Source organism: Danio rerio, chromosome 23 (genome assembly GCF_049306965.1).
Source record: "Danio rerio strain Tuebingen ecotype United States chromosome 23, GRCz12tu, whole genome shotgun sequence".
NCBI classification, from domain to species: Eukaryota; Metazoa; Chordata; class Actinopteri; order Cypriniformes; family Danionidae; genus Danio; species Danio rerio.
The window spans coordinates 39370074-39383802 of record NC_133198.1 but is presented as its reverse complement, the minus strand read 5'-3'; the positions used below and the strand labels follow the sequence as shown (position 1 = coordinate 39383802).

Below are 13729 nucleotides of genomic sequence, written 5' to 3'. Positions count from 1 at the left end.
GGTTCATTCCGCTGTGGCTGAACGAAAATGAATGAATAAATGTACTTGGTATTTATATGAGAAAGTCTTACAAAAAATCCTTGATGTGCACAAATAAGTTATGAACTATCCCTTTAAGACCTTGTAATGAATCGTTTGAGTTAACGATTCACTGACTCACAAAAAGACTCGTTTGTCGCCACCTAACGGCGTTACTAAGCAACAAACAGAGATTATTTGAACGAGTCAATCAACAAAAAATATTCAGATTATCAGATCAAAGATTCGAGTCACTTTAGACTCGTTACTTTTAGACCAATCATGTGACTCCAAATGGCGTTCGTCGTGCGAGGAAAAGTCAGCGTGGTCATGCTATCATGTGAGTCTTATTATTTTCAAACATTTTCGCAAACATTTTGTGTGCTTGTGAAGATTTCCTTGAGTAAATTACGAGCGCTTGGTTAACGTTAAATGGAATACGTTACATTTCCCCTTTAAAAACAAACATTAGCTTTTCTAAACATTATTTTACTGTTGTTGTGTAAAGTTAGCTTTAACGTAATCTTCTGAACCGAAGGTAAAATATAGTGTTTGTAAATCGAAGTAAATCACTTCTGTTTTTTTCGCCCAGGTTTCTTATCACAGAGGTTTAAACTTTTCGTTAATAAAATCGACTAAATATGATTTTTCACTTTTTAAATGTATGATTTAACACATGTATGTAACGTTAGGCCTGTAGCGGTCTACATGGTTTTATACCCTCAAGTCCTACTGTCAGAGTGATTATAAATATTATTTTTCTTAAGTATTTGTGTTAAAATATGGCTGTCAAGTACTTAATTTATTCTGTATCAAACTCTTATAATGTCAAATTTAATTTAAGTTTCTTTATAGTCCCCAATGAACTATAAAAAAAATCATGTTCATCACTTTTAGTATAAGCATAGTTTAGTTTGACCGAAAAAACAACAAACACATTCACTACGAAATTCCTGGTATTGAACTTGCCTTAAAAAATAATTTATTAGCCTAGCAATAATAATGTAACTATATTTGTATACATTACAGAACAGGAATTACATTGTCAATGTCAATGAAACATACAAGAGAAAGAAAGAAAAAATAAATTAACATTATATGAATTTGAGAGTAAAATCTTTAAGAATCAATTACAGTAACGCTATATAATTTAAAGTCATTACAAAATGAAATAGTTCTGTTTGCTTATTTTCAATTAATGAGATTGTATTTAAATAATGACAAGGCTACTTAAAAATTTAACAGCACCATTAATACTTAATGTGACGTTTGTTTTCTACTCCCATGTTGCATTTTATAATTGTTTGTCTAAAATTTACATAAACAGAAAATGAATATACGCATTTTTTCAACCCATAATGTTTTTGTATTGAAGAAATACTGTGATGCACTGTAAAAAATTATTCGTATGATTTACAGTTTTTTTAAAGGTATGAGGTTGCAAAAAAATGTATTGGCTGAATTTACCAAAACTAGATCTTTATCACTTTTAGTATAAGCATATTGTAGTTTAGTTCATCATTATATTTTAGTTTTTGATTCTAGACCAAAAAACAAAAGCAAACAAATTCACTAAATGCCTAAAATTGTTCTTATGTTTAATTTTTATTTATTTATTTATTATTACATAAACAATAAAGGAATAGGCACATTTTCCAACCCCAATGATATTCTTTTAATCTTTCTTTTGATCTTATTTTTTTAAGTTATGTGGTTGCAAACCATTTTTATAGGCTAAATTTTCCCATGAACTATAAAAATTATTATAGATGTTGATTACTTTTGTAATGAGTATGTTTTAATTTGACCAAAAAACAGATCATTAACAGTTGCTTCAATTTTTTTTTCTATTCCCCTGTTGCTTCGACTTTTTTTTCTAATGTTGCATTTTACAATTGTTTGTCTAAAATGTAAACACTAAAACCCAACAGTCAACTTTATCAAATGAAATGAGTGTAGTTAACTCAAAATTGACTGAAAGTTAATTCTGCTAAAACTACTAATTCTACTAAAACTATTATTTGAAAAGAGGTTTGAACTCAGTGTGGAAGGTAATGAGTTAAGTAAATACCTCATTACTTCAACTTAAATGGAGAAAGTTTACAGTACTTGTATAGATAAGTTTTTTTTTTAGTTTTTTTTTTTTTTACTTAAATGTTTTGTTGGAATTGGTTTCCTCAAACAGTTTGAGTCACCTTCACTTATTGGGTTTTACAGTGCTCAAATTACTTTGTTTACTCAAATTGTTTAAGTTAACATTACTCATTAGGATTAGCTTTTGAATGGAAATGGTTTGTTGCAATCGGTTTCCTCAAATGGTTTGAGTTACCTTAACTTTTTGGGTTTTACAGTGCATAAATGCACATTTTCCAACCCCAACGAAAACGTTTTTATATTGAAGAAATGCTGTGATGCACTGAAAAAAATTATTCATTGAATTTACTAAATTATATTTTATAATATTTATTTATATAGTGGTTGCAAACTGTTTTAATGGACTGAATTTAAACAAATGATTGTACTTTTTAACCGGAGAAAAACCCAGTTTTGGTCTCCCTCTCTGGCTTGGAGCATGGTAAGGAGCTTTGGTGCCTTTTGTTTATTATTTTCGTTTTCTCCTGTGTTGTTAGAGGTAAGCTTTCTGTATTTTATTTTCTTAATTATTTTCCAGGGAAGTTTTTGATAATTTGGTTAGTTTAGTTTATTGTCATTTATTTTGGCTTAACTCTTCCCGATGTAATTTTGCTCCTTATTTTCTGTAATAAATAATATTTTCTTAATAAGTCTCAGTGGTTTGTGTTTTGGTTTATATCTTAGGGAGAACAAGTGCGGCGGCACCAGGGATTATGTTTTTAATCCCTGTTATCTTATGTTTTTGGTTTAAGGATTTTTAATTTAATTTATAACAAAATTATGTTCAACTTAATTTGATTGTTTAAGGTCATCCCATTAAAAATTGTTTGCAACCACAATCTAAAAATGTAATAAATCCAATGACTTTTTTTTTTTTTTTTACATTTTTTTATTTATTTATTTATTTTTATTTTGTGTGTCTGTTGTGCTGCCCTCTGTCCTTCTGAATAGGACTTGCATTCAAGAACATTTGTTTTTCACCATCAGATCCACACTTTAATCTGAGGTTTCAGTGAGCCGTTCGAATGTTATGTGAAATACTAGTAAGATTTCCCTTCACTGGCAGTGTGATTGGAGCGCTGACAAACGTCTGTTAGTATATCAGAGCTGGCACCGGTGGGACAGGGGCCAAACGGCGCTCTATACAGAGTTATGAGCTTGTGAATGAAGACAGATTGGGTACTTAAGGGCATGTTCACTCCTGTAAATAGCCACAGTGGATGTAATGTGCCCCTATTTTCATTTGATGTTAGTAATTCTGGCATCTATTCAACGTTTATTCACAATAACTCAAGTGTTTATTTGAATCTGTAATGCAAGTAAAATAATCATAGACTTATCTTAATGCAATACAGATCCATTTGGTTCATGAAATACATTTCTTAACTGTCTGAGGGTGGAGATTTATGAAACAGAATTTCGACCTTAAATAAGCTGAACAACCGTGAGATTATTACTTCATCTATCAGTGGTTTTATATGGAATTAAGTTTATTTTTGGGCTTTTTTGGTCATTAAGTTGGCTGTAGCATTCAAAGTTATAAATAATTATCATTTTAGTTTGTTTTTCTCTTTTAAAATTAATGAATTAATTTTTATATATATTGGATAGTACAATTGTGTTTGTGTTTTGATTCAGTTGAACGAAATGTAATTTGGAGTATATATGGGAGAGGCTTTTGTTGAACGTATGAAGATTGATGATGGAACAGATCAGCCAATGAAAAGCGATCCCAGTGTTTGATGGTCACCAGAGGGCGCTGTCAAGCACTTTTCTTTTTGGTTTTGTTTATAAAATATGCAGTTTCCTTGGTTTGAGAAATAAAAGCAGAACAGTTACGGGAGTATAATATAGCTTTAACTTTTTAAGTGTTGTGTTAATCTTTGGTATATTCAGTTAATGTAGCTGAGGTGTTTATTTTTTTTCAAATGGAAATGTAGACTTTCCCCATATAACAATGCAGTGCATTTAATTTTTTTTCTTAGCAAAAATATATTTTAAAAAATCTGATTTATAGAAGACATTCACTATACAAAATGATAGTTTTTAATAATGTTTTTTTTTTATTTATTTTTTTGTCAGGCATATGTAGAAGAATAATTGTATGGCAAATTAAAAAACCAAAATAAATGCCAGTGGTTTACATTGTACTCCAAATAATTATTTTAATATTGTTAAAAAATAATTTTAAGTTTACCCTTATATTATCAGTTTTACCCAATTTGTCATCAATTAATTATTAATAATTTAAAATATTTTTCAAGTAATATAATTGTTTTTTTGGTCAGAAAAAGTATGCAATTTGTGTAATATGGCTGCACGAAATTGGAACAACAGACATTGCAATATTTTAATTTACTGCAATTTATATTGATATATAAATGCAATTTAACCAAATGACTTGAATAGCTTGTAGAGAATTTATCATTTTAAATTGATTTGGATGATTATGTATGGGAGTGTATCACTAAATATAACTAAATATAATGAAAATTATAATGCAAACCATATAATAGGTGACCGTGCTTTCTGTGTGGTGGCCCCACGGCTCTGGAACTCTCTCCCGATAGCACTGAGAACTCTGGGATCAGTTAAACTTTTTAAAAAGCATTTAAAGACGCACCTTTTTGCTCAAGCTTTTAATTAACAGTATTAGTGTTTCTGTATTTGGATTTTTAATTAGTTTTATATGTTTTAACATGTCTTCTTTTAATGTCATGTGTTCCTTTAGTAGTTTTCTCATATTGTAAAGCACTTTGTGACTCAATGTCTGGAAAAGTTGCTATATAAATAAACCTTTGCTTGCTTACTTACTAATAATGATCATAATAACATCGTATTGTTTTGGGTAAATAATTATATAATTTGAAGTTACAATCTTTAAGCATTCAAATGTTGATTTGCTGTGCCCAAATGGCTTAATTAGCCTGAAATGCTTACACAGTCACAGGCCCTTATTAACACACATTCAAGTAACAAACTTGCACTCTTCAAAGTTGAAATGACTCAATATGTTGCTAACTGTATTCTCTGGTCAACTAATCCCAGCTACATTGCAGGTCCTTGTGATGGGACTGACTCGCACACAGCGATATCAATGATGAAACGATATATTGTGCAGCCCTAATATTTAATGTAATATGTGTGATGGAACAGCATTTCACCTAGATTGACATTTTGTTTTCAAGGAAGTTATTTGAATCTGTAGACCCTTGCACTTAATATATTTGCCATGTATATAAAATAAATAGCGAAAAAGGAATGCCTTGTTGCCTTTGAACAATATGTATGCTGGCACATTCTTTTAAATCATTTGTACAATATGCAATCAATCATAAAAATATACAGGACTACTGCTATAATAACAATAATAATACAAAATAAATAATAATAATTAAAAATAATAATAATAATATTAAATTAAAATTAGTTGTAAGTCGCTTTGGACAAAAGTGTCTGCTAAATGACTAAATGTAAATGATAAAATATTGTGTTATCAACAGTTAAAAAACAGCATACTTCATAAAAAAAACTGCAGGATTTGTGTGAAGAATTTATGGTAGTTGTGCTGAAGTGTCATCTATGCAGATGTAAAAATTATAAATCAAATACTGTAGTGTCTACAATTGTTGATCGATTAATTTAACATTTACAATACATTTAAAATGCACTTTTTAATTTCTATTATTTACATAGTATCATAATTGTTGAAGCTGAGGGAACTAGAAATATTTTTTTAGATATATAATGAATGCTCTAAAGGCATGTCTTGTCTTCATTTCATTCCTCACTTTTTAATAGAGAAAAATGTAAGTGTGTTTGAAACCTCTATCTTACTGTTTTAAAAATAAAACTGCAGGTCATTAATGGAAACTCTTAAAAGAAAACCCAAACATATCGCTAGGCTTTAGTAAATACTGTCAGATCAAACCTGCTTCCATGATTACTCTGTTTTGTTCTGTTGTATTATTGTGCTAGAAACAGCCAGCAGAGGGCACCTTCAGATCAGTGTGAAGCGCTTCTAAAGCTAATAAAAGGTTTGAAAGGTGTTTATTCCCATTAACCTTGTGAAAATGTCACCTATTTTATTTTGCTCTTCGCCAAGTAAAATACAGAAATACAAATAAATAAACTTTGACTACCTGAAAGTGACTAAATTATTAGTTTTAAATGAAAAACTAATCACTCAATAATATTTTTGTATATTTTTATATAGTGTTTTAATAAATAAGAAAATAAGTGATATATGATGCTATACAAATCTAATACATACTGTATATAGAATTATTTTTCACCTAAAAGGATGAAAACACATATTTTTTAATAGACTGGTATTACAAAAATGCTGGAGCCTATTTTTTAAAAACTGAAACCTAATAAAAACTATTGTCACTTGAAAGGGCTGTAAAATTAGTAATATTAATGCTACTACTAGGGCTGCACAATATATAGTTTCAGTGTTGATATCTCAATTTGTGCATCCGCAATATAGGCACATTGCAAGATATACAATGTTGAGTCTGAATTATAGTTGACCAGGAGCCACAGAATTGCATTTAATTACAGTTTTTATTTGGAATATATTTATGCACAAAAAATTGTTGTTGATGTATTAAACAACTAAAGCTGAATCCAAATCATGCAATTGTATTATTTTAAAAATGAATATAACTTAAGGTTAATTTTAACCTAAAATGAAAATAGTAAATAATTTAGAAAATATAAACGTAAAACTTAATTGAAAAAACTTACAAAGCATGAATAATGTTTCGGTGATATTAAAATAATACAATAGAATTAGCAAAAGGCAATGATCTGCCATTTAGAGTGTGCATATTATAATTGCATAAGTTGGAAAAACATTAAACATTTTTCCTCGTTCCAGATGAAAAGGTGCCGAGCAAATCAAAATGAATATCCAAGATTATTTTAATGCAAGCTAACAGAGTAATAAATGAGAGTCTTTTATTGTCTTAAACAAATAATTATTTGACCTTTGTCTCACCGAAGCGATATTCTGCAACATAACTAGTCATTTTAATCTCCTACTTCCATATCTTTTTCATACTGGACTGCACGGGATCAAAATCCCATTCGTCTTTAAATTTGCAGAGGCTTAGGTGAGTCTAATAACTCATGGATTTTGAAGCCGAACAGCAAAGTCATCATTTTCTTTGGCTGCTCGTCTGTGTTTTCAATGTCACTTTGTTTAAAAAAATGTCTCTTTTTCATCCAACCAAGTAGCAACACTCACATACTCTCAAGATGCACAGGTTTGTGTGCCTTGGTGAGAAAGATGCTGAACATTTCCAGTCAGATTTTGGGGTTTGTTTTGTTTGTTGATGCTGGATTGAAGGTCCACAAATGCTTCGTCTGGGAATTAAAGGAACACTCTACTTTGTTTGGAAATAGGCTCATTTTACAAGTCCCCTAGCATTGAACAGTTGAGTTTTACTATTTTATGAATCCATACAGCCAATCTTTGGGTCTTGTGGGAGCACTTTTAGCTTAGCTTAGCATAAATCATTGCATTGCATTAGACCATTAGCATCATGCTCAAATGTCCAAAGAGTTTAGATAGTTTTACTATTTAAAGCAGGGGTGCCCAAACTTTTTCATATAAAGGACCAAAAATCCTGGGCTGAAGGTAAATACCAAACTGTATTACATTAAAGTTGCTATGCTTAATTTCTTAATTTATTTCATAATATTTAAAAATGAATAAATAAATAAAACATTACTTTAAATCGTAATAACTAATGCAGTGTAACTTTTAAAATAACTTGATGAAATAAAAACATAACAGTGGACAGTGGAGTTCAATGCTGAATACACTAGTCAAGCAGAATCTGCCTTTGCCTTGATTTGCTCACCAAAGTCTCTGCATTGTCCTTTATCCTTCAGATGACAGTATGTACATTTAAACTAAATTGATTAATTTACAATATGTAATTGAAACATTTAATTTCAGTTAGCTTTTAACAATAAAACAACATTAGATTTTAAATGACAATTTCTAAACCATCCCCATCATTCTTCCAATCTTCTCAGATGGGATTTGGCCCATGGGCCCTAGTTTGGGCATCTCTGATTTAAAGCTTTACTAGTGTGTAGTTCTGTCATGCACTAAGATCGATGGAAAATTAAAAGTTGCATTTTTTTTTCTAGGATCGATATAGCTAGGAACTAAACTCTAATCATTTGGTCGAATAAGAGTAAAGTTCCTTCAAAATAGAAATGTTAAATTTTTCATCATTCTTAATACATGATGTAACTACTGAAGTTTTAAATAGGAAAGTTATCAAAACCATTTGCTGATATTTAAGCAAGTTGCTAATGGTCTAATCTGATTCAATGATCTATGCTAATGCTAAGCTAAGCTAAAAGTGCTCCCCTCAGATCTTAAGATCATCTGAATTAGGGCTGCACGAAATTGGAAAAATCTGATATTGCCATATTTTGTTATTCTGCCATTTCTATATTGCATTATATGATTGCTATTTCACCAGATCACTTGATTATCTCTATTTGGAAAGACTTTTTCATTTTAGATTGATTCTGTAGGGGAATGTATCAGCGTAAAACCTAATAAACAAATTAAAAGCATAGATAAAATCAATAAAGAATAAGCTACACCTAAAACAAACAGCGTTTTATGGTTTTCCAATTCTAAAAGTGTTCAGGTACAGTAATTAAATAATAAAACAAAAAATAATTCAATAAATTGATCATTATTAAAGTTACTATAGGTACAACCACTTATGCCTGAATGCTTTTAAAATCCCCATACACTCACAGGCCTTAAAAACACGAATAAAATGTTACATTATAACCCAGACTTAACATTGCATATCCTGCGATGTGACTTGCGAATGATCAAACTTTAATATCGATGCTGAAATGATATACAGTATTGTGCAGTTAGGGATGGGCCGATAAACGATTTCATATTGAATCGCGATAAAATTTGTCAATGACAATGGTAAGCTCTGGACTTTTCTTAACTCTATATTGATCCAGGAGCCAATCACACAGCAGAAATGTGCAACAATGGGAACTTAGAAATGTGTTTTGAAATTAGAGATGCACCAAATTTTCGGCCACAGAAAATTTATTGGCTGAAAATGTTATGTCATTTAATGGACCCTCTAATTTTTGTGGCTTCCGTAATTGTTGGTATACTCCTATAAATCTGAAAGCTTTACAACAACCTGTATCGAAATATGTATTGCCATCGTTCAATATGGAAAATAATTATCGAGATTTAATTTTTGCCATATCGTGCAGCCCTAATCTGAATGGTTTCAAAAATGGTAAAACTCAACAGTTTAACTCTGGATGACTTCTAAAATGAGCTTAATCCCAATAAAAAAAACGAAGTGTTCCTTTAAATGTGTTGTCTTGGCATATTTAGGATTGCATTGAGTCAATCTACATGGCAGAGCAGGGACCAATTTGTACATTTTGACTCTGGTTCAAACTGGAGTTTCAGGCTGTGTTTTTGATGGAGCGTCTCCAAATGTTCTCAGTCTTAAGCGGCTGACATCCAGCTGTTACAGATGGTGGACGTTCTGGATGGAGCTGGACAGTATCAGGTCCAAGTCTCTGCTTCTCAGAACTGAGACCCCGGTGATGAGGCCTGCTGTTTTCCTTTGTGGTGCAGAGACTTCGACTGCAGACGTTCAAGATGGGCTTGTGGTTTGAGAAGGCTGGAGTTGATCCAGTCATGGCATTTCTCATCTTCTTCACTGGGATTTTGTGAGTTGGGAGAATAGAGGAAGTGCTGCCTGCCTTTGTCTAAGGAGAAGATACTATTACTGTACACTGAGAAATATGATTCATTGAATTTACCATACATTTTTGTTGCAAATAATTTATATGAGCTGAATTTAAACAAATTAGATTAAACATAGCTAAATTTAATTTATTTAAATCCAGCCCATGTAAATTATTTGCAAGCACTTACCTTGAACAAAAATGAGTAAGTTCAATTAAATTTTTTTTTTTTTGTTAACTTACAGAAATATTCAGTCGGTTTCTTGCACTTATTTGAATGAAATCCCTTTTTATATCTATCATTATTTTGTATTTATGTTTTTATATATATGATATAAGTAATAGAATTTTGTGATTGAGGCCCTGGTTTTACAAGGCATTATTAGGTAGGTTAAGTTTGTGTAAATATATACACAGATTGCCTCACAACATTCAAAAAATTACCAGACAACAAAATTAGAAATGAATTGAATAGATTTTTTTTTTTTCAAAGAGGCTTACATGTTTGTTTGGTTGTATTTTCCATACATAATTAAATATATTTAAATATATATTTATTAAGAAAATTCTTAAAATTATTATTTCGATTGCAATACCGTCACCGGCCACTTCATTAGATACACTTGTCTAACTGCTCATCAATGCAAATTACTAATCATCCAATGGCACATGGCAGCAACTCAATACATTTAGGCATGTAGACATGGTCAAGACAATCAGTTATGCAGTAGAGCATCTCTGAACACACAACACATCCAACCTTGAGGTGGAGGGGCTACAGCAGCAGAAGACCACAATGAGTGCCACTCCTGTCAGCTAAAAATAGGAAACTGAGGTTACAGTTACAGGCTCACCAGAATTGGACAATAGAACATTGGAAAAACCTTGCCTGGACTGGGTCTCGATTTCTACAACATTTCAGTGGTAGGGTCAGAATTTGGCACTACAGCCTACCAGAGTATTGTTGCTGACCATGTTCATCCCTTTATGACCACAGTTCACCCATCTTCTGATGGCTACTTTCAGCAGGATAATGTGCAAAGCATCTCAGACCGGTTTCTTGAACATGACAATGAGTTCACTGTACTCAAATGGCCTCTAGTACGAGTAAGGTGTACCTAATAAAATGGCCGGAGAGTATATTGTAAAACATATTTATGCTTTTCTCTCTCTCTCTCTCTCTCTCTCTCTCTCTCTCTATATATATATATATATATATATATATATAATTTCTTTTTAAATATAGAAAATCTTTTAGACTAAAAGAGAAAAAAAAGTTTTTTTTTAAACTGGTTGTCTCCCAACAAATAAACAAATATAAGGTAATTTTAAAAAGACTAAATTATTCATAAAATGTCTTATACGTTATAGGAGATTCTTATTATTATTATTATCATCATCATTATTATCCTCATCATTATTATTAATATTATTGCTTTTAGTGTTTTAATCTGAGAGAGATTTCAAAAGCATCTTATACTACTAAGATCTCATTAAAATTATTATACTATAAGTTTTATGATGTTACCTTTTCAAAATTAAATAGAGATATATTTATAAAGTTTAAATTTATTTATTAAATATAATTTCCCCCACTGTGTGTTTAGTTCATATACACACCCATAATTCCTGAAATTACCTTTATACAGAAGCATTCATACACAAACAATTTTCCAAACCACAAGGCAGGTTAAACCAGCTGCTAGATTTCTGACAGATAACACACAGAGACGTGTCTGGATTTTATTTCTTCATACATGAACAACTCCATCAAACCTCACGTAAACTGATTTTAAATAACACACAATTTATAGCTAAACATTAATTACCAGGTAATCTCAGGCTCCATGATGAATTAATAATGTGCTGTTCAGGATGTGTGCATGGTCACCTAGCAACCGCCTCCATTCATTTACATTTTCAGCTCTGGCATTTGTGCTTATTCTTCATGGTGCTAAATTTTCAATTGGCAATAAAACGCTGGGAATTAACATGCTCCAGGTGAATGAAAGGTGTGTAGGGCTGTCGTTCTTCTTCGGGGTTTGCTGAACTTTGAGGTTTGACCATCAGAGCATGTTCTAAGGAGCTGTTGTGGTGGGAGATTGAAAAACACATCTTTTACACCTAAAAATAAATTAATAATGTGAGATGTTTTTTCGACAGCGTAACAGTCCCACTGCTGAGGGAAATATAAGCTGGTATAGCCTATAAACGGGTTTAAAAGTCTCTCAGGTCTCTTTCTCTGGTACATAGAACAAAATATGGCTCTGAAAACAATTTTCACTCAGAAATAGCTGAATTTCACTATTGATTACAAAGGAAGGAAAACGCATAAACATACAATTTTAATGTAAAAAAAAGGAAATCCTATTTATATTTTCTAAAATCTGTTGTTTTTATTTTTTAATAATGGAAACAAAACTTTACGTAGTTTTGCAAAGCATTCTTGACTCCAAAGTGTATATATATGAACGCCAGTTCCCTGGACTGTTTTAAGAAACTTCTTAAAACTCATCTTTTTATTATTGCTTATAACTTATGAGGCCTTCTTTTAATATGTATATTTTTATCATTATTATCATTCTTACTTTTTAGTGTATTTCATGTTCTTCTGTGTGTTGATGCTCTTATTAGCGCTTTGAGTTTGAGAAAAGCGCAATATAAATAAAATGTATTATTATTATTATTATTTATTATATAGGGCTATATGGGTGGGAGCCGCATGTTGGAGCGAGTGTTTATAAGGGTCGAGTCACATGAAGGAGGTCTAGATGGAAACTTTTGTTTTGTGTTTACCTAATGATTAAAGTTGTTGCATGTAGGAATAGGCCAATATAAGATTCTGACTGTATGATAACCTTTGATAAAAATATCATGGTTACACACTATTGTGATTACTGCAATAAAATACGTTCTTTTTATAAGTCTGGGTAAAAAAAATTCAACTTTTTTTTTTTCCCTTTGAACACTATTTTATTTTGTGAAAGATTTAAAATATTTTTAAGCAGAAAAAATGTTAGGCTAAGTAATTCAAATGAATCATAGACTTCTGCTGTCTTCATTAGTTTCAAAAACACGGATTTATTTTTATAATTTAAAATGTCATCTTTGGATAAAATTTCTGCTGGACGTACTGTTGTCCTAAAATAATGTAAATAAAAAAATCTTACACATACCTTAGGAATTAAGATTTGTTCGGTTTAAAAACCTTGAATTTTCCAAACCATAGTATACCTTGAAAATGGTTATTGTCTTATGCCTAGTTGCATGTCCGCTGGTTCCCACTTCTGAATGAGTTTGTTTTAGCTACTTGTACATTAACGTGGCGTTGAAACTCGACACAGAGAAACATAACCTCACTGCCAGCTAGCGTTTCGGAATTGTAATTCCAGAGCACGAGGAGTATAAATGCACGGCAATGTGCAAGGCAATTTGTCATGTCGATCATCCAACGCAGAAGTATAAGCCAGCTTTTAGCCTCCTTGTTAAAGCAACCGATTCCCATGCAAAGAATCACCGATTCAATCCCAGTTCAGACCGGGTTGGGTGCAGTAGGACTAGTGGGTTACACATAGGGGCTCGTCTGGGATGGAAGTGAGGTTTAGGGGGGTGAGTGTAACGGAGGCCAGCTACCAAAGTGCTATGCAGGTAAACCTCACTCTTCTGACCTCAAGAGGTACTCTAGCGACAGATGATATGGTCTTTAGCCTCCTTGATAAAGCAACTGTTTCCCATGCAAAGAATCGCCAGTTCGATCCCAGCTCAGACTGTGTTGGGTGCAGTAGGACCGGAAGGTTACACA

General features: G+C 31.5%; 1 long non-coding RNA gene across 2 annotated transcripts in view; it reads left to right on the top strand.

Annotated features, from left to right (window-relative positions):
* Positions 1–317: 317 nt before the first annotated feature.
* The window catches only part of si:dkey-81p22.11, a 168305-nt gene continuing 154893 nt past the window's right edge, over positions 318–13729 (top strand). For both annotated transcript variants that reach the window (NR_125800.1, NR_125799.1), the window contains 1 exon segment: positions 318–358. This is a non-coding gene — a long non-coding RNA (si:dkey-81p22.11).